This window comes from Haemaphysalis longicornis, unplaced genomic scaffold (genome assembly GCF_048455015.1).
Source record: "Haemaphysalis longicornis isolate Haplotype H1 unplaced genomic scaffold, Haemaphysalis longicornis Haplotype H1 scaffold_8, whole genome shotgun sequence".
Taxonomy (NCBI): Eukaryota; Metazoa; Arthropoda; class Arachnida; order Ixodida; family Ixodidae; genus Haemaphysalis; species Haemaphysalis longicornis.
This window is the reverse complement of record NW_027526445.1, coordinates 191377839-191399035: the sequence shown is the minus strand read 5'-3', so window position 1 is coordinate 191399035 and position 21197 is coordinate 191377839. Positions and strand designations below refer to the sequence as shown.

The 21197-nt window shown below is 51.8% G+C and overlaps 1 protein-coding gene across 3 annotated transcripts in view; it reads left to right on the top strand.

The window, feature by feature from the left end:
* Positions 1-21197, top strand: part of Trim9 (E3 ubiquitin-protein ligase Trim9) — a 274501-nt gene that overhangs the window by 130986 nt on the left and 122318 nt on the right. The gene's annotated exons all lie outside the window — the stretch shown is intronic.

The following is a 21197-nucleotide window of genomic DNA, read 5'->3' as shown; positions in this document are numbered from 1 at the left end:
AGTTAGGGACGACGCCAAAAGGCGTCTGCCTCCTCTACGTATGGCAGCAGTTTGCCTTGCAACAGGCTTTTGTGTTGGCGCTTGTAGTCTTCGCAGAGGTGCATTCCATTTTTCCTTGAGAGTAGTGCGCACTTGGTTCACTGCCAGCGGGTCTAAAAGTTTTCCGGACCTATTCACTGAGCTTTTAATTTGCAGCTTGGAAGTACAGAAACCTTCGAATCATAGGCGAATATTCCGTAATGGGTGACTTCAAGTGGCGAATAATCTTGTATTTTGTCGAAATTGAGATAAAAAAATTAGCAAGAGGGGCGAACGAGTGCAAATGGCTGACTTCTAACCTCGAAAAGAGGCAACGTTGTTGAAAAGTTCAGGTGCTTGAACAAAAGCCAAATGGTCAGAAAGGAAAAATGTAACACTTTTATCTGTGTTCACACGATGGTAGAAGAAAGTGATGGTCGACATTTGACCATGCTTTGATGGTCAGCTCTCACCGTCATCGGTCAAAATGACATGAGTGGCGATGTTTGTGAGGGATCCAGCTGTCTATGAACTGAGTTGAGGGAGTTACCGTTGGCTACCTTTTTCACACAAACCAAGTTGTACTTTGTCGTCACGGCTCCTTTAAGCTGCAGCGGTAGGCTATGAGCTGCGCTGTATACAGCGCAGCTCATACAGCTGCAGCTCAAAGGAGCCGTGACGACAAAGTACAACTTGGTTTTGGTAAAGGGCTACCGTACCATTCACGCCACCCGGTAAACTTTAACGTGCGTCGACATCTCTTGCACGCTGGAGTTTCTGTATTCCTCCTCCATCGGACGAACAATTAACAGCCATATTGGCCTCTTACCGAACCCCCGACCTCGTACCCAAGAGCACAGCGCCTCAGCCACGTGGCCACAGCGGCCAATTTATTGCGGGTTGTCACGCAGCGCATAAAGCAGAACTGTGGGCAGACCAGAGCTCTAGCCGTCGTGCGAAAGGCGAACAACAACAACAAAAAGGAGTCCGTGTGGCGGCAATTTATATATAGGTTCAACCGCCGCTGTGTGCACGCATGGATGCGATCGAAGCGCCGTGCATTTCGGTGATGTTTGTCGCTGGGGGGAAAAGCGTTGGGAACGTTTTGTCGGCGCCCTGCAGCTTCGACGGCCATTATTTTGCCCCGCATTCGATATTTATTCGCGTACTTATTCGGGGCCGCTTGGCGACCGAATTCTGGGAAACGCAGCAATGGAGCGTGCGGACTCGCTTTGTTGCGCGTTATATACATATCGACGGATCTTCTAGCTGCTTTGGCACTTTTAGTTCGTGGCGCACGCTTGGTCATCCGCAAGGACGTTGTAAATGTTCTCGCTGCTAGAAGCGTAAGATGATGATGATGATGAAGTGGTTGTTGGGGGGGGGGAGGGGGGACAGAGGCCGGTAACTGTCTGGCGTTACGCCGACACCTCAACCGGCCGAAAGCGTAAGAGTTCACTTGTTTTGGGAAGTGCTCAACTCCTGCACGTTTGGCTGGTTCACTTGCGGCTCACATTCAAACCGCGCGTGCGTGTTTGTACACTGCTGGCTTCTACTCGAAGGCTTGGCAAGTTGTGGCTTATCCGCCATAATTTACTTTATCACGGAAGCTGTGGCGTGTGCGTGCGTGCGTTCAGACGCGTCACTCTTTCATTCGACGCGCAATTCACTTCCTCCCCTCATTAAGCTGTTCCTCATACCCTGCTGCGAACTTCCGAAAGGTAAAAATGGCCAGCAAGGTACATACGGTAAGCCCAAGCGAATCAGTGAAGCTCCCATTTTCTTCAAACGACTTGGCAGCCCCGTGAGGACAGCTTCGCTAATCAGGATTGTGCGCCGAGATAAAAAGCTCAGTTTTCCACATTTTCTCTTTCTTTGCTTATTTCTCTCTTTTTTCCATACTTCTTTATACCTTCTTATTTTTCGTGTGGCTTGCTGCGGGAGAGAAGTGTGTGTTTCCTATTCCATCAGCATGCGGCGATCTTTGTACAAATATTGGGAAATCGTTCTAAGTCATGTCGCGCGGTTCCACGTTGCGTTTTTCCTTTATTTTCTTTGTTTCGTTTTCGCTAACTGGTCTGGCGCGCGTGTAGCTCACCGGCGAACAACGGGGCGCGTTTATGGCGTGGGAGGAGACCGCGCAGCGTTTACGCTGCATTTCTAGACAGGCGTGGGCGTTTGTAATTCCCGCGCCCACTCGGCGCCCAGCATATGGAGGGGCGCCCCGCAGTCTGTCTGCGGGAGTCGCCCTGCGCGGTTATTATACCGCCGGTCGCCTTGACGCCCTCCCCACACATTGCAGCCGAGCCGCCGTGCTTTGACCCTTTAAAGGCGGCGTAAAGCAGGACTTCGCGGGGTTTCGCCACCGCGCGAACCGCATCCGGGTGACGCCGTCGTGGCGAGAATGCCTGATATCAGCCTGGGTGGTTGCCGCATGCGTCCGGTTTTGACGAGTCCGGAAAAAAAATAAACGGGAATGAAATAACTAGTTACTGTGGTTTGAATTTGACACTCGCTTGCCGTAACAAAAATAGGAACCTGGGAGGAGGGCGCATGCATTCGATAGTATAGAGCGTTTGTATATAGGCAAGGGCCGTAAAGCCGCCGGTTCGCAGTCACAGGAAACGTGTAAAAAACGCTGGCGTTTCAGTTTAGGCCTGGGTGCTGAATGCCTGGAAACTGCGTTGGCGCCGTGTAAGGTCTGTGCGGTAACTGCAACACTTCCCATTTTGACGAGTCCAGAAATAACGAGGGAAAAAAAAAACAGTCCAAAAGGATTCGCCAGAAAGAGAAATTTGACGCGAACGTTATCTTGCGAAAAACAAACAAGAAATTTTTAACCAGGAAGAAGCTCGCTGACTTTCTGCTCGGTTTGTGTCTGTATAGGCGGGGGCTCCCTTTTCAAGACCGAAAAAAAAAAAAAAACATGTTGACACTGCTTGCCATTTCTTCTAGTCCTGTCTTCAGTTCGCGCTCACCTCGAATAATAAGAAGCCGACGCAGTAAGCCATAATTAAAGCTGGCTTAAGGCGTGCGTAATTGAGCGCGGAGCCTAACGGAAGAAGATACGCCCTTAAAGCCCTCGTTCTAAGCGCTCGCTACTCATTTGCATAGGAGACGTGTCCTACTGTCGCAATTCCTTCACGTAGCGCCATACTCGCAACAGACCGCTCATTCTCTCGCAAATCATCAAGACGGCCGCGTTCTGGAATACGTCCAGAATAAAAAATATCGCGCACACACACCCGCATGCAACCTTCCTGTCTTTTTCAATGTGTCATCCATTTCACCGGCAAGCACTGGTCGATATTCCGAGCATCGCTGGTCCGTCCCCTTACTTCCCGCACTCACGATGCCACTCTCTTTTTGTCGCGTGCTTACTTCTCTTCCTGAAAGTTTCCTGATCCCCCCCACGATCTTTTTGTCTCGCAAAACTCCTGTAACCTTGTTACGCGCGCGGCCTCGCCCATACCTTATGCGCGTAATTGATATTTAGAGCATACACCGTCGCAGCGCATTTCTTTTTTCCCCCTCCCTACAAAAGGGAGAAAGCCTTCGGGACAAATTCTGTTTGCATGCCAAGACGTGTCCGTACAGGGCCGACTCCGCGTCTCGCGTATATCAGTCACGTCGTGCCGTAGGCTCCGTCATCTGTGCCCGGGGGGAGAAGGAGGAGGTACGCGGCGGGTTTCCCCTATTTCCCCGTCTTCCGACAGGATTTACGCTGTTCTTGAGATAACGCTAGCGCAATTTTCCCCTTTCCCATCCAGCGCCTAAATTCGAGCAGCGCGCCAGCACTAAATTACTGCCGTCGGTGAATCCCAGTCTCCGCGGCGGCCACGTGCGCGTCATGCGGTCACCGCCGTACTCCCCCTCCTCCTCCTCTTCCTCCACTTCTACTCCATTCGAGAGTCCGGGCCCGGCGTCCCTCCCCGGGGGTGGGTGGGAGCGGTGGCGGCACGTGCCCCGTGGACACCCCTGCACCCTCTTCCTCGCTCATCCGCTGCTCTTATCATCCGCTGCTTTTGTGCCCCCTCTCCGGGTCCCTCCCCTGCGTTTAATAAGAATCGTGACAGGAATGGATGTGTCCGCCTCTGCCTCCCTCTTTCGTCCTATCCGTTCCATCTCGTCTTGCTTACCTGATCCACACGTCGTTCTCGTCTCGTTTTTTGTCTAATTATTCTTTTTTTTTTTTTTCGTCATTCGTTCGTCCCCGAGCGTACTCCAGAGGGGAGAGAGACTATCTTCCGGAGAGGCGCGGTGGTGGCCTGCGCGGCACGTTTTGCCGCACCGCACGCGAGCCTCGCGGGTTCGTTTCGCGGAGCCCGCGACCAGGACGACGACGCGTCCCGCGTCGGTGACCAAGCGCGCCCGCGCATATACGCGTGCGAGTCACGTGTCCAGAGGGGGGGTGCACGCTGGCGGACCGCTCATTCGTCCCGTGATGACTCCCGCAGGCTTCTTTCTTTGCTTTCCATCTCTCCCTCTCCGTTAACGTCGTTTCCTTTTCCTCGCGATGCTTTCACCTCTCCTGTCTTTCTTTGTTTTCGTATGGGTTGTGCGCGGAACGTGCTTTTGTCGGGTGTCACGGAGCAGCGCCACTCGTCGCGAATGTTTTCTGGAAGGCGTGTGTTTAAAGCGGCGTAACTACTGCAAATGAACGGTTTGACTGTGACGTATCGCCCTTTGATTTCGCGTAACATGTCCATTGCAAGAACACGTTCTTTTTTTGCTGTTGTTGCTGTTCTTGTTGTTAGTGCTTTCACATCAAGTGAAGAACTAAGCTACCGTAGTGATACGTGATCACGACGCGGTGGTCTTTAATTTAGCGACCGTTTCAGGACTTGGTCAGTTGAAAAGGAAAGTGGCATTCGTGCGTGAACAATCTCAGTTGCCCTCGGCAATTTTAGAACTTGTAGCAACATTTTATAGCGGAAGCCGCATGTAATTTGTAATGCGTTTTTTATTGTTGTTTTTTTAGGCGTGCGATTTATCGCCGTGCTTTAAGGGAATGGCGCACCTACAATCTGGAAACAAATTAAATCTTCGCTTTGGCAAAAAAACCTATAGGGACAGGAAAAGTGCCTTTTTTATAAGCGATAACTTGTTTAAAGCGGAATTGCTGCAGTGTGGACCACGAAACACTTCGAACAGAGCGATTATCTCATGACGAGGATTTCCTTTGCGTGAAATTCATTCTCGCAACTATCCGAGAACGGCTTTCAGTCGCATAAAAAAAAGTATGCCGCACCAATATTGGCAACTCTTGAATTTCGTCACTGCTGCCGCGTCAATATGCGACCGAGAGTCGCAACCGCGCTGACTGCGGTTGCGATCGGTTCGGCTAGAGGGAGTACTGGATGCAAAATAGAAAAGTAATCAGCGCTCGCTCCTACGTCCAGTCGGTGTACGAAGGAAAAGATAATCAGCGCAATCTAAATCAGGATAACATTACTGTCGAGGTCAAAATAATAGGGGGCTTATTGGCGAAGGGATGACACAGAACACACCTGTTACCAGTTCGACTGACAACTACGCTGTATGCTTATCCCAGAACTCTGTATGAACTGACGCAGCACCCCTGGGAATTTCCCTCAGAATGCATTTCACACCTTGCAGGTATGATGCATCGACAAGAGACTTTTTAAAGTGCAGAGCACTTTATGGGCTCGCCTTGTCGTCGTAGCTCGCTAACGGTGGATGCGACTGCCGGAATCAGGTGGCGCAGCGAGATAACGGACCCAAGTAGAGCCTTCTGTACCGTCGTGAGGGAGTCACGCTGAGGCTTCGAAAACCACGCGATTTAAATAGTCGTAACCGTTCGAACCTTGTGAACCGCTGGCGCTTGTCGTACATCTCCCCGTTGTTTAGCGCAAAGAAAACTGCAGGTACATATGAGGCAAAATCTGTGTATATAACCGGCAGCTCCCGCGTTCATTTAGTTGGAACGCTCGTTAGGCTGGTTTTAAGTGCGAATGCACTTCTTAAGCGACCCTGAGCCTGCGTCCACCGGCGATGTCCGCGCTCGTGCGAATGCATGGCACATACCCACGTGGGGGATTGGCCAGGAATCTCCTCGTCTTCCTTGGCAACGGGGGGAGATGGGCGCGCGCTGCCTGGCCGCTGACATGGCACATACCCACGTGGGGGATTGGCCAGGAATCGGGCGTGAGAAGGGCTAATGCACCCGCTTAAAGGAGTACTGACACGAAATTTCAAAGCTGAGATCCGCTCTAGCAATTAAGTACAACGGCAACACAAATAGGTGTCTGTGAATAAATGCATCTTTCTTTCTTTGTAGTTGTGTGTGTGTGTGTGATCTCTCTTTCGCGAACATTACCGAACCGCGCAAATTCAACTCGTGCATTCGCACTTTCACATTCTTCCCCTCGGGGAAATGCGGGGAATTTTTTTACGATAGTAAGCGAAAAAAGCGGCCCCGCAAGAAAACCTAGAACAGCTCCCGCATACGAAATTAAAGCAAGCACAAAAGGAACGGAACTCCCGCGGACGCAGTTTCAGGCAAAGGGGCGCGAGTACTGCGAAGGCGGGAAATTTGAAATGCTTTGGGTGGTAGCAGTGAGCCGATAACGGCGCTGCAGCCCATTATGGCGAATCACTGCTCTGCAGTTCCTACTGCTTTAACATTGAGTGGAACGGCTTTAATTTTTTTCGTGATCTTGTGTTTATCCCTTCCGTTCCCCTCGCCAAGAAGCCATCTATTGATTTTCACCCCGACATGGATGATATCTTGATTTAGGTTGCAGTGATTACCCGTGCTTTGTGGGGACGACTGTACGTAGAAGTAAAGTACGGTCCGAGCGCCGATTACACTTTTCTCTCTGCACCTAATACTCTCTCTAGCCGACGAGAACCGTTACCTGGACGAAAATCTGTCCAACAAGAGAGAAAATAATGCCCTTGGCGTTCCGAGCGTTCGAAGAATAGAAATCACTGCCACTCCCCCTGTCTTGCACATTTTTTTTTCGCCTCTCACACATGAAGGGGACCGCATTGGTCACCACTTTCGTGAATAAATCTCTGTTCCTCCGGAAAAGGCAGCGAAGTGCTCGAACGTAAGGCCACAAAAGAACGACCAAAAATATCTCCGGGTGGCTTCTGAGGGATTCAACATGGCGCTGAACGACGCTGGAAGAAAAGGGACTCTGGGGACAAGGAGCGGGGGAGGCAGCTGCTCAATAATTCATCTCTCTTTTATTCGCTGCAGCGTCGGGGCAAAATGGGGGGAAAAAAGCTCCTTGTAAGCAACGCTTCCTACTTTCCCCACGAGCCCGCCCTTTTTTCCCCCTTTTGTTGTTCAGCGCTGGCCGGCTGTTCGCGGTGCATTTTGTTGTCTCCCCCGTTTCCTCGTCCCCCTTATTCTGGAGCCGGCGTTGCGTTTCTTCGTTGCGTTTCTCTTTCGTTACAAAGGAGACGAGGAGAAATTCCCGCGGACTCAGGAATGCGATAAAGATGAAAGGCTAATGTCTCCTAAGTGGGGAAGGAAAGGAGGCAAGAAAGAGCAGCGATGCAGCGTCGGGGCTGGTTGCTTCCCTGAGCTGATGGGGCGCTCTCTTCGCTCCGTTTTTAGCGCGTTCGGACTTGTGTACACTGTCCTACTCGCTCGCTGCTTTCTTTGTTTTTCTGTGCATTTCTCCGTTGCGGAAATGGAAGCACAGGGTTAGGGGGGCACGGCGAAAAGGGTTGTTGGGGCCATTTCACGCGATCGTGTCTTCCGTCGTCGCGTTCTTCGTTTGAAATGGCAAGCCAAACGGGAGAGCGTACCTGAGTAGGATTGCGCGAAAGACGAAGACGGATGAGACAGGACTGTGCGTGTGCGTCCGTCGTCTCTTACGTCTGAGTTAAGCTACGTGCACAGTAGCGTCAAACTTGCCGTGCCGACGGCCGCTGGCGGCCGTCGGCAGGGCGGCACGGCAAGTTTGACGCTAGTGTGCACGTAGCTTTACGTCTGAGTTACTGAGTTACTTGATTGATACTGCTTTTTAGTTTCTCCACTCGCACTTTATGACTGCGTTTTCATCATTCATTAACACATTGTACTTGCGTTAACTATTGTACATTTTTAGCTGATTTTTAACTGAATCGTGTTTTCCCTGATTTCACAACTTGTTTCTGGACTTCAGCTAGGTTGCTCATCATCTTGTTGCATATTTGAAGAGAACAAAATTCTCTAATAAATATTGAAATTAGTGATAGCCAACGTGCCCACAATGCTGCCCTGAAAATGTTTCCTTGACTTTAGGCGCCCTGTCCCTTCAAAGTGGAGTGCTTCGAAGGAAAACACAGCTCCTGCGCGTAAAGATGCGGGGCGATTTATTCTCAGAGCGTGTGGGAGGATGGAGAAGGGGTGATGCGACATTGCGAAGCATTTTAACGCCAAAACCGACGTGGACGTGTTCCGAACGTGGAACAAATAAGAAGCAAGCAATATAGAGAGCTAGAAAGACGGAAATCGGCACACCGTAAAATAGTTGCGCAGTCAGTCAAAGTCATAGCAAGGTAAATAAACATGAAGAACAGAAAACGTTGAACGGAAGATTGACGCGTCAAGTTTTATAGAAAGCTACCGGCCTTCGGTATTTTCGAATAAGCGCATGTATTCATTCATTCGGAGTTGGACCTTTTCAGGAGAGAAATGCTTGGTATACCAAACAGTTCCGCGCAGTAAAAGTGCCCAACGAAAACCACGCCCCTTAGTGGAGGGGAATGGCGCCAGAAAAAAAAGAGTGGACGGCGTCCACAAATGTTTTGGGTTCGGAGAAGTAATAAATGAATAAATAATAATAAAAAATTAAGCTGTAAGCGAAAAGTGTGCCACTGAGGGTGTATGTTTGTTTATAGTTACTCGGATCTGTTTTCGCTCTCCGCCTTATGCATATTTTTTATGTTCCACCTTTCGGAGCAACGTTTGTACGTATTCTCATGGTCTGTGTTTTAATACGAAAGCATAAGTTGGTTTGGTTGCTTGAAAATCTGGCTTCCCGCGTAAGCAAGAAATGACAGGAACTATGGCCGATGCGCTAAGAAGAATGATAATGAAGTCGTTGCGTTGAAAAGAAATGATTGCGCATTTGAATTGGCATGGGAGTCGAACCCAGAGCCTCCGAGGCGAGCACAGGTCTCCAACGGCAGCACAGCTCCGTGACTCTTGCTGACTGAACGTGCAATTAAGTAGCGAACGCTGTTATGCGCCGAGTACCAGGGCGAAAAAAAAAAAAAAAAGAAACGTGAGGAGAAAAGGATGATGATGTTGATAAGAGGTCACGTTTGGCAATTGGACATTAGTTTTTTTGCATTCATGTGCATCGTAAGAAGCGCTTAAGTGCTCCGGGAAATTCGCTCCTGCATGTTGGCTTTTTACATTATAGCTGATACTTTAATAAATGTATCATTCAGTCTTCTTATTCAGAGATTCGGCGAGATAGCTGTTCGCAGGGCAACGTGCTCCGAGGGCATAGAGCACAGCGATGCGTGCTGTTAGAGCCCAAAACTTCGATCAGAAGCTACATTATACCAGCGACATGCCCCAAAAAAAAATGCGCTCACGTATATTCGCCCTGGGAGTTAGCGATAGGAAGAACACGAGAAAAGAACTAAAATAGTAAAACACAACCGCACATTTCCGCGTGCACGCCGCATTCCGTGAATGCGTATGCTTCGAATGCCTTCAGGAGTTCGGCTCTCTGCGTCTGTTCGGTATTTGCATGCGCGCATTTCGACAGACAGCTCCTGCCGAGCAGAAGTTTGTCGCGTAAAGAAAACCTAACGCACGGCGAGTGAAGCGCAAGGCCGAGGCGTTCCTATCAAAGTTGTCCAAACATTTCTCCCGCGTTTTGCTTCGGGGATCGGCGGCGCGCCGAGGGCTTCGATCGGCGGACTGCTTTGTTCTGTTTTAGGCGCGTATCTCTACTGCGCTACGAGGCGACGACCGTTGGCGCAGATGGAATGTCCCGCACACATGCGCCGCTACCCACGCCTGTATGAGCCGGCGGCCCCGTTTTCTTAAAATTCGCGCTTTGTTCTGGCTGCCGCAATCCCCTCTTGCAGCTTTCCGTGAAGGCCACCTGAAGGGCTTGCATTCTTTATACGTTCTTGTTCCGTTGCGGTCTGAGGTTACGAGACATTGTAAGTATAGCCACAAAGTATCACCCGTGTCAACGCCAGACGGTGTACTTTTGCCTTGGCACGAGAAGACGTGGTCACAAAAGTTGTCGCGTTAGCGGACTTATGTCCGATTGCAACTTTGCCGTCCCTAAAGAAGACCCCGCGGTAGCAACCATTGATTTTTTTTTTTCGACAGCTGTCAGTTGCAGACGCTTCAGTTTGAATTCCCTCAGGCTTGCACGTTTGATTCCTAGGTATTTATAGCAAATGCTCTGCTGTTAGCGAATAGATTGAGGTGCACGTGCGCAGGTTCTAGGTGCAAAGTGAAATTAAAAAAAAATGTTGAAACCAGCTTCCCGTGGCGCTTTTTGCGCAAGAAATGACCGCCGATGCTCATTTTCCGCTACCGCCAGCTTCAGTGGCCATGGATGTACAATGTTGACGCCTCGACACCTTCTTTGGCGAGCGTGAAGCCCCTCTCGGTGAGCAGCAGATAGAGACATTCTTTTCTTTTAACACGAAAGTGTTTTATCCCTGGATACACCAAGCTTTCAGCGACGTCATTCCCGTCACGGAAGTGACGCCAGAACAACGAAGCAAGCTGCCTGTAAAGGGTGCACCCCTGCATACAGCGTCTTCTTGTTGGTACGCAACCTTTCCTGCTAAAGAGTACGTTATGTTTGGGGTTGTTCGTTTTCGGGTTTTATATTTTAACACCAAAGTATTTTAAGCCGGGATAAACCAAGACTTTACTGACGTCATATCCGTGACGGAAATGACGCCAGTGCACCTTTGCCGAAGCTACCCGCCAGCAGGACGTCGCTCGCCAAGCACACTCATAAGACAGCCGCCGACCCGCAAATCATGCTCAGCTCCAGATTTCACTTTCGTGTTTTACCGATTCCTATAAAAGAGGAATCAACCACAGTTTTTTTTTTTTTTTTTTTTGCACGCGTTACATTGCGTCGTTAATTGCAGCAGTGTTAAAAACTGGCCCGTTGGTTGACGATTTCATTCAGTTAAAACCAGCCAAAAATACGGGGATAAAGGGAAGGAGTAGACAGTACGACGCATCTCTCTCTCTCTCTCCTTTTTTCGTCACCCGGAAAAACCTTCCCTATAGTCTGCCTCGATGCAGTTCCTTCCTTGCCTCTTACGCTGTGTGCGGTTTCATCTCCTCCACCGCCTCCTCCAACTTCTCTCTCTCCCTCTCTCCTTCCTCCGCCATCATCCTGCGCTCTTGACGTCTGCGGGCGACGCGTATGCGGAAATAAGCCGCCCGGGATACGGCGTAAGTCCCCCGATGTGCCGTATCCGCAAGGCGGCGCCACTTCCTCCGCCTTCCCGCCGCCGAAGCTATCAATCAAAAAACGATCTGAAAGCTTTTTGATTTCCCGCCGAGAACAAGAGTGTGTGTCGGGAAATGCGCTCGCTCTCCGCGCTCCTTTGCACTTTCTCGCGGGGCTCCTTCTCGGACGGTGATTTTGATCCTGTTCCATCGGCGAGAAGTGCGTGTGTGTGTGTACACGCTCGTTTTCCTTTTTTTTTTTTTTCCTTTTCTTTTTTCTTCCGAAGTCTTCGGGAGGAATTTTCTTTCTTCTACAGGCGCGTATACAATAAACACGGGTCCCTGGGAAAGCGTGGCGCCGCATTCGTCAGGAAGCATCGTCCCGCGAGTCGGCGGGAGTGTGTCTACCGGGACGGCACGGTAATGCTCCCAATGCACGATGCCGTGCGCCACGTTTCTGTTTTCTCGCCGTCGCGGTCTTCTAGCGCTCAGCTCCTCACACGTGAGAAGGCCGCCAGTGTGCGTTTCTCCTTAGTGTCGTCCTAGTTTTATTCTGCAGGTGGTTGCTTTCCTCGGGTGCCCCTCAGCGACGCGGTTTATGTCGCCAAACTTTAAGGAAGAAAGAAAAACTGTAACCCCTCATTATGTGACGACCGCATGCCGAGGCATTCGTACCTGGGAGGTGCGGGCTACCGCCGCGTTCTTTGTTTCCGCCGTCTACCGCGCGTTTGTCTATTTTATTGCAGGCTGGAACTTTTTTTTTTCTTTTTCGTTCACTTACGCCGGCAGGATGTTGTTCGCCGAAGAGAGCTCTGTTTTCTTCATCGCGTTCTCTTTTCTCGCCGTATCTCGCCCCTTGCTGCGCGCACCTTGCCGATAAGGCGTTATGCACTCTGCGTGGCTCAATCCCCTTCCTTCACGGCGCTCGAATCGATCTCCAAATGACTAAGAAAGGAATCGCCCATAAATCGCGGACGCCAGACAGACGAGCGCCGAAGCGGCTCTGTTTGCGTCGTTCTCGCGGCGGCGTGTCTGCTTATTCGCTGTCGCATTGCGCGGTTCCTTCGTAAAGGAAAGTAGAAGGGTTGCCACCCGCCACGGTGGCTTAGTGGCAATGGCATTGTGCTGCTGACCCGCCGCGGTGGCTCAGTGGCTAAGGCGTTGCGCTGCTGAGCACGAGGTCGCGGGTTCGATTCCTGGCCGCGGCGGCCGCTTTTCTGAGGGGGGCGGAAAGCAAAAACGCCCGTGTGTCCGAGATTTCGGCGCACGTTAAATATGCCCAGGTGGTCAAAATTAATCCGGAGCCCTCCACTACGGCGCGTCTCATCACCCTGCGGTGCGTAGGCGCGTTAAATTCAAACAATCAAATCAATTGTGTTGCTGAGCCCAAAGAAGCGGGCTCTATTCCCGGCAGCGACATGGAGGCGAAAAGCGAAAACGCCCGTGTGTTCACGCACGCTAAATATATCCAGGTGGTCGGAATTAATCCGGAGCCCTCCACTACGGCGCGCCTCGTCGCTTGTGTAGCGTCAGCGCGTTGAACCCCACAGTCAGTGAATCAGACGGGTTGCCACGTGGGACGCCGAGCTTTTGGTAGGCTTCATCGGCTGCAGCGACCAGTTTTCTGGGGACGCGCGGCCACCCGCTTACCCCACCTCACCATCGAACACGTTCTTACTTGTACACCACAATGAATGCGCTGGCTACGCGGACGACTCCTCGAGCACGAAGTTTGAATTTCAGTTCTATCGGAGAGGCAAAAATGAAAGGGTGAACGAACTGACGAATTAGGATTGCTTGGGACATTTAGACTCCCAGTTACAGCGCTAAGCGATAGATGGCTAGAGGTAATTTAAATGTAGGTAAGCATCGTTAGGTGTAATTTTATGGTATCACTTCTTCCAATATTTTCGTGTTTTTTTAATGGTCAGGGACCGCGAAATAGCCGTGTAGATAATGAAAACAAGAATTTGAGAAACTGGATTACTCTAGACAAATACCGGAGTAATCGAGTATGTCTGAAGAGCTGCGGCGTTAAAGATATACCATGGGCTGTGTGCTCGTGTTTGGTAACTGAACGTGTTTGGTAAGCTTTGGCAACGTGTTTGGTAAGCTTTGGCAACTGAATTATTTATTGCCGCGATAAAGGTCTCGGAACTGGATCATAACTCGTATGCGTGAGTGCATGCCAAAGCACGATTTCGCGCGTGTTTTTTGGCGGACTCGGGCGGCGTCCAGGTTCAGGTCGCGTTCGAGCCGGAGCTCTCTCGCGTCACGTGTATCGCATTGAGGGACGGAAACGGAAGCGGAACCTAAACGCGCTCTACCGGAAACGGCGGCGCGCTGGACACGGCGTTTGCGGGGTCACGCACGCTCCGCAAACGTGTTGCGTTGATAAAGCTGGGCATGCAGTGTACACTGAGGCTATACAGTCATGCACAAATTAAACGCGAACACGAAAAGATGAACCAGAACACACAAATAGCGCGATTTCTTTCCCTGCAAGTGAAATTGTCGCGTAGCTAACAGTTATTGCAGCAACAAAGACTGAAAATCTGTCTTTTCAGATACATAACTAGCGAGCCCTTATTTTATCTCCGCTATTCATATTCTTTGATTTTGCCTGTTCTGGTTCACATTTTTGTGGTCTCGTCTCATTTGTCCCTGACTGTACGTAAGATCTTTTCAACTCACTCGTTCTGGCAGCAGCCATTCTGTCACTGAGCTGTGCTAAACGCCAGTTTGATTGGCGCAGCCAATAGGATAATCCAAGTGCGCATGCCCCGCGCCGCGCAGAGCGTGCCATGATGTTATCAATGTTTAAAAATGAAAGGTACGACCCTTACGTCCTTTCAACATCGGTAACATCGTACTACATTTTAATTCTTCAAACAATTACATATTGACGTGTTCTAGACAGTACTGCGCATGTGCACGTGGATTAGCCTGTCGACTGCGCCAATTAAACGGGCCAATTAAGCCCAGCGACAGAATGGCTACTGATGTGACCAATAAGTTGACAAAAATCCGTAAAGGCCGGCCGTGGAGCCGCACTAACGATTTGGAGTGGTCGGGGAGCCCGGTTGGGTGCGTCGCTGATACCAGCCACGTATGTGACCAACCGTTCTTGATGCGAGCACACGATGTAGAACGGATGCTTCGAGTACGTACGTACTGGCGACGTGAGTACTTGCACGCGTATATCCGTGTTCAGGCACGCACACGAGTCTGGTCTACGTGACAGCTGGTGGCTTCGCTCAGGGCGGTCGAACACGTAACGCACGGAAAGTTGGTCATGATACGAGCGTAAGACAGCTTCGACGGAAGCTCACGGCAAAGCGAGGTGCATACGTCGTTGTCTGCGTGCCCCCTCTTGTATTGCGTTGTTGCTATATAGCGTGCAACGTCATAAGCGTCTCGTCCTGTTCCTCCGATTGGACCCCAGGGTTCGCTCTTCGTCCGAAGAGCAATAGAAGCAGTTGCTTCGTGAGTTGCGTTGATGGAAGTGCTTGACCATAGACGCTACACAGTGTTCCTTGACTGCGACTGTAGAACTCTGTCGCCTTGGCTTGCCACGTGGTTGGTACCCAACGGCGCTTGCCCGGAAGTGTCGCCGGAACTGCGGTTATGGGGTTGCATGGTTAGTCTCACCCTTAGCTGTGCACGAGCCAAGCTGTGACCGATCGGTCTCTGTGTGCAGTGATCAAAGCATAGCGGGAGGCACTGCGCATGCGCGCAAGGTGTGATTGCGGCTGTGCACGCGACGTGGATTGAGTATCGCACGTCGAGCTGAAACTGGCTTCCCAGTTGCATTCGGACTTTGCGAAGAAAGCCCTTTGTTGACATCGTGGACTCAGTTGCCAACTGTACATACCGCTAAGTATTGGAATGCGGGTTAACGCGTCGCGTTCCCCGGGATGAGAACTAGCAGTTCGGACTGACTGTTAGAACTGTGCGCGGACCTTCCGTCCAGTCGTGGAGAGAGACCACAGAGGGACGACAGAACGGCCGGGCGCAGGAAAGGAAAAGCCATTAAGAGGCGCCTCTGGCAGTAACGGGACACCACGACTGGAGGGAGGGGCCGCTCGCGGAATTCGGGGAAGCGAGGGAGCGGCCGGGCTTGGTGACCGCGAAAGCGGAAAGCAAGAGAACGACTCGGAGGGGCCCACGGACGAGCATCGTTTCGGCGACTGCTCGAATTGGCTCCAACGAGAAGTGAATAAACAGTTTGACGAACGAAATATCGAAGTACTTCTTCTGGGTTAATTCAAAAACCTGCAACGACAGGAGAAGTATTTCTCATACAACAATTTGGTGCCGAAACCCGGGAACGGATTATCACATCGACCGGACCCCATCGACTCCACTTCAAGCACCGACATGGAGATTCAACGAAAGAAACGACGGGCTGTCCGATCACAGGTAACCCGCATCGTTAAAGAAATCGACGAATGCCTTGCGGCCAGCGCCGAGCCGACCGTCGACGCATTGAAGGCGATGCTGCAGCGCCTTGAAACAACCAGCCTCAAGCTGTCAGAAGTGGACGCGGCGATCGAGCGGTGCCTGACAGATGAGGACGCTGACGAAGAGTTCGAGCAGGTCTTGGAATATTCGGACAAGATCGCCAATTCCTTGGGCAGGCTCAAGCACAAGATCGAGACGCAGCGTCTTCCTCGTCAGGCACAGGCTCCAAGTACGAGCAGCAACGAGCCTCAACCGCAGAAAACTTCAGCCCCAAAAACGAAGCTGCCAAAATTAGAACTCATTCGGTTTGACGGCAAGCGGAAAAATTGGCAACCGTTTTGGGAACAATTCGAACAATCAGTGCACAAGAACGCGGACTTAACTGCAAGCGACCGATTTCACTACCTGAGGTCCCTGCTCACCGGAGATGCTGCGGCTGCTATTGCAGGACTCCCAGCGACCGCCCAGTGCTACAGCGACGCCGTCGATCTTCTACAGCAGCGTTTCGGCAGCCCAGCGGCGTTGATACAAGAGCACATGCAAGGCCTCATCGACGCGCAGCCGTTGACGTCGTCAAAGAATGTGCCCGCCCTGCGGCGTCTTTACGACAGGCTACAGGTGCACATGCGAGGACTCAAGTCGTTAGGTGTGGCGGACGAGTCGTACAGCGCAATGCTCTACCCCGTGCTGCTACGTGTGCTTCCAGCGGACATGATTTTGGATTATCACCGCCGGCAAGCCGAGGATAGTGACGGGACAAGCAGTGCAGCATCAGCGAACGGCGACTCTGCATCAACCGGCTCATCAGCATCATCTCAAGGGTCTCCACTCCGATCTCTCCTCCACTTCTACCGACGAGAGCTGGAGAGCCGTGAGAGGGCAGCGGAAAGCCGACCCGACGACAACCACGGTAAGCCCCCGCCTCCTTTTCGCAAGCATCACGCAGCATCAGACAAGGGCCCCCCTAGAACCCCAACGGTAGCGGCCTTGCACGGGACGTCGTCCGACACACAGTGCTTACTTTGTCAATCGAAGGCACACGACACTCCCGACTGCAACGCAAAAATAGACCTGAGGGAAAAGAAGGCCATACTAACATCGAAAGGCAGGTGCTTCCGCTGCACCAAGCGCGGACACCTTGCAAAGCGTTGTAGGGCAAGCATCGAATGCAAAGCTTGCAAACGACGACACGCAACGACGATGTGCGACCCGGAGTTCTTGAGAAAAATGCATGCGAATGGCGAAGAAACGAAGGTGAAGGAGGTGTTTAACGCTCCCATCTCTCTGCATGCATCCGAGAACACAACCGATCGCCCCTCCGTACTCATGCCAACTGTGACAGCGTGGAGCAGTGGACAGAACACAAAGAGTATCACAAGAATTCTTTTCGACAGCGGCAGCCAACGATCGTTTATTACGGAGGAGCTGTCTAAGAGACTCGGCTGTCGGCCGCTCCACACGGAGAAACTCTCGATTGGAGTGTTTGGAGGGCAGAGCGACGCACGAACATTCCGGGTGGTTGAGGTTCGCCTCGTCAGCAGGCATAATGCAAACACGGAAAGGGTAATTGAGGCGCTGGAAACACCCTCAATCTGCGAGCAACAAATTCCCTGCCCTGATGACGAAATTCGCAAGTCGCTAGAGGAACTTCGCTGCCCACTGGGTGACGACACAACACTGCTAACGAACGCGAGCACCGGAATCCTTGTTGGCTCTGATTATTATTGGGAGTGCATTACGGGCTCTGTAAGAAAGCTGAAAAACAAACTCATGGCAGTGGAGACAAGATTCGGTTGGGCAGTTCAGGGTCAGACTTCGACAACATGTCAGCTGGTTAACTGTGCCCACGCGATCGTCCTACGTACGACAGTAGCCGACCAAGAAACAGCGCCAATTTTGAGGCAGTTTTGGGAGCTAGAGGGCGTCGGAGTGTCGGAAACAACACAAAACCCCTCGAACTGTCAGGTTAAAGACGAATTCAAGAACAACATCGAGACAGTTAACGGCCGCTACCAGGTGAAGCTGCCGTGGAAGAATAACGTAAAGTTGGCAGACAACCGCGCAGTGGCAGAGAAACGATTTCGTTCCCTGACAAAAAGGCTCAACAGAGCCCCGGAACTCATGGAAAGGTACGACACCGAGATGCGGCGACTGATTGACGATGGCGTAGCAGAGGAAGCGCCCACTGATCCACACGACGGCAATCAGCGTACCTATTACATGCCGCACCAACCTGTTCTGCGAGACAACAGCACGACAACCAAGCTCAGAATCGTGTTCGACGCGTCATCGCACAGTACGGACGCAAACTCGCTGAACGACAACTTGGACAGTGGGCCAAATCTAAATCCAGACCTCGTGCGCCTGCTACTAAATTTCCGAAGCCACCCAGTCGCACTCGTCGCTGATGCGGAAAAGGCGTTTCTGCAGATAAGTGTCGCCCCTGAAGACCGCGATGCGCTTAGATTTTTGTGGTTTGCTCGTAAGCCCGAAAATGACAAGCCCTTGCCGGAAATCGCTGCATACAGGATGACTCGAGTGCCGTTCGGGACAACGTCAAGCCCTTTCCTTTTGGCGGCAACGCTGCAGTGCCACCTTGAGAAAATGGAGCAGCAATACCCAGAAACAGCGAAGATGCTGAAAAACTGCATCTACGTCGATGACGTGCTGTGCGGCGCCTCCAGCGAAGAGGAAGCGGTAAAGGTGCACGGCGAGGTTAACCGCATTTTCGCTGCAGCATCGATGCGCCTGCACAAGTGGGGGTCTAACAGTAGCCAAATGAGAGAACTTTTCGCGCAGGACAGCCTCAACGAAGTACCTCTTGGTCAACCCGCCAACCTGCTAAAGGTTCTCGGCCTTACGTGGTTACCTAACGAAGACCTCCTAACCTTTGCTCCAGATCCTGTCATTGAATTTTCTGCGGAGCAAAGAAACACGAAGCGCTTCGTCCTACAGACAAGCGCTCGGCTGTACGACCCACTTGGTTTCCTGTCAGCTTTCACAGTGAGGGCAAAAACACTCTTCCAGGAAATTTGGAAGGCAAACATCGCCTGGGATGATCCCTTACCCGACCATCTACTGATCGAATGGACGAAGTGGTGCCAGGAGCTACCTTTGCTCAGTGAGATGAGCATTCCCCGAACGTACGAGGGAAATATCGGAGGGAACCCTGTGCACCGCACACTACACGTGTTTTGCGACGCCAGCCAGAAGGCGTACGGTGCGGCTGCATACCTGTGCACAGAGAGCAGCACAGGAGAACGAACCTGCACCCTGATCATGGCCAAATGCCGCGTGGCACCAGTGAAGCCCATCACATTGGCAAGGCTGGAGCTGATGGGAGCCTTGATGGCATCTCGACTTTGCCAATTCATCGGGTCAAGCCTCAAGCTTCATATCGACAGCATCCACTTGTGGACGGACTCGATGATCACCCTTCACTGGATCCGAGGTGACGCGGCAAGGTGGAAGGAGTTCGTAAAGAACCGGGTTGCAGAGATCCAACAAAACACGGACGTCGCACAGTGGAGGCATTGCCCAGGCAAAGGTAATCCCGCCGATCTCATGACGAGGGGCATGACCGCGGCTAGCCTAAAATCGAGCGACATGTGGTGGCACGGTCCATCATGGATAAGACAACAGGAGGAAGTATGGCCGTCCGAGGAGCGTCCGTCTGGTTTCACGCCTGAAGAGTTGGAAACGAAAAAGGAAGTGAATGTAGCGACAACGACTTGCGAGGAACAACCCGATCTCCTGAAGTTGACGCGTTTCAGTTCGGCGACAAAGGTGAATCGCGTGACGGGTTGGGTTATGCGCTTTCTGCATAACCTGCGAAGCAAGGTAAAGACTTCCGGTCCATTGACGGCAGCCGAGATTGAACGAGCCGAAGAGTACTGGCTGAAGAAAGCTCAACAAACGGCCTTTTCGGACGAAATACGCCGCACGACACAGCGTATGAAGCTTTCAAACGACTCTTCGTTGAAGGACTTTAACTTGTTTACAGACGAAAAGGGCCTGCTCAGAATACGCGGCCGACTCTGCTCTGCGAACAAGACGAGGGATGAGCGCCACCCGATCGTGATGCCCAAGGAGCACCGATACACAGTCCTGCTGGTAAATCGAGCACATTTGCAACTCCTACACGCGGGCGCCAGAGACACACTCGTGCAGCTGCGCGAACGATACTGGATTGTGCGTGGACGCCAACTCGTGAAAAGTGTGGTGCGATCTTGTGCTGTGTGCCGGCGGTACAGTGCTTCCCACATCGAGGCAGACACCGGACTCCTTCCCCCCGAACGGACCACCAAAGCAGAGCCCTTTGAGGTTGTCGGCATTGACTTTGCCGGCCCCCTTTTTGTGAACGAGAAGGACAAGATGGTGAAAGTGTATATAGTGTTGTTTACCTGTGCCGTGACGCGAGCAGTGCATTTGGAACTCGTTACGGACATGAGCACAGGAACTTTCATCCATGCCTTTCGTCGCTTTGTGTCACGCAGGGGGTTATGCCGAGTAGTTTACTCGGACAATGCTTTGACTTTCAAACGCGCCTCTAAAGACATGGGCAATCTTTGGAAGGCCCTGCGGCACCCCGATTCCCAGAGCTACTTCTCCAACTCGGGCATTGAGTGGAAGTTTATTGCTGAACGAGCGCCGTGGTGGGGAGGGTTCTATGAGAGAATGGTTCGAAGTGTAAAATTGGCCCTAAAGAAGACCATCGGCCGGCAGACCCTTGGCTTTGTCGAGCTGTCAACGGTGCTCGCCGAGGTCGAAGCAGTCATAAATTCTAGGCCCCTCACTTACACTTACGACGACCCTAACGATGGTGCCCCCCTCACACCAGCTTGCTTCTTGGCCGGAAGACGCCTAACCACACTGCCACTGCACGAGGAAAAATTCGTGGAAAGCTCTGCGACCTCGCTCCGACTGCTCTGGCAAAAACGAAAGCAGATCCTGCATCTGTTCTGGAATGTGTGGCGAAAAGAGTACTTGGGGCAGCTTCGTTCGGCCTACGCCTCGAAGAAAACGAAAGGAGGGGTCCCTGGGGTCGGCGACGTGGTGTTAATACGGGAGGACCGCCCGCGGCTGCTCTGGAAGACCGGCATCGTGACAGCAGTGTTTCCCGGCCGAGACGGCAAAATCCGCTCTTGTGAGGTCAGGGTGCCGCAGGGAAAAACAGTAAAGCGACCGGTTCAGCTCCTGTTCCCATTGGAAACAACATAACGTAGAATGAGCCCTGTCTCATTGCGGGGGGGGAGTGTTAGAACTGTGCGCGGACCTTCCGTCCAGTCGTGGAGAGAGACCA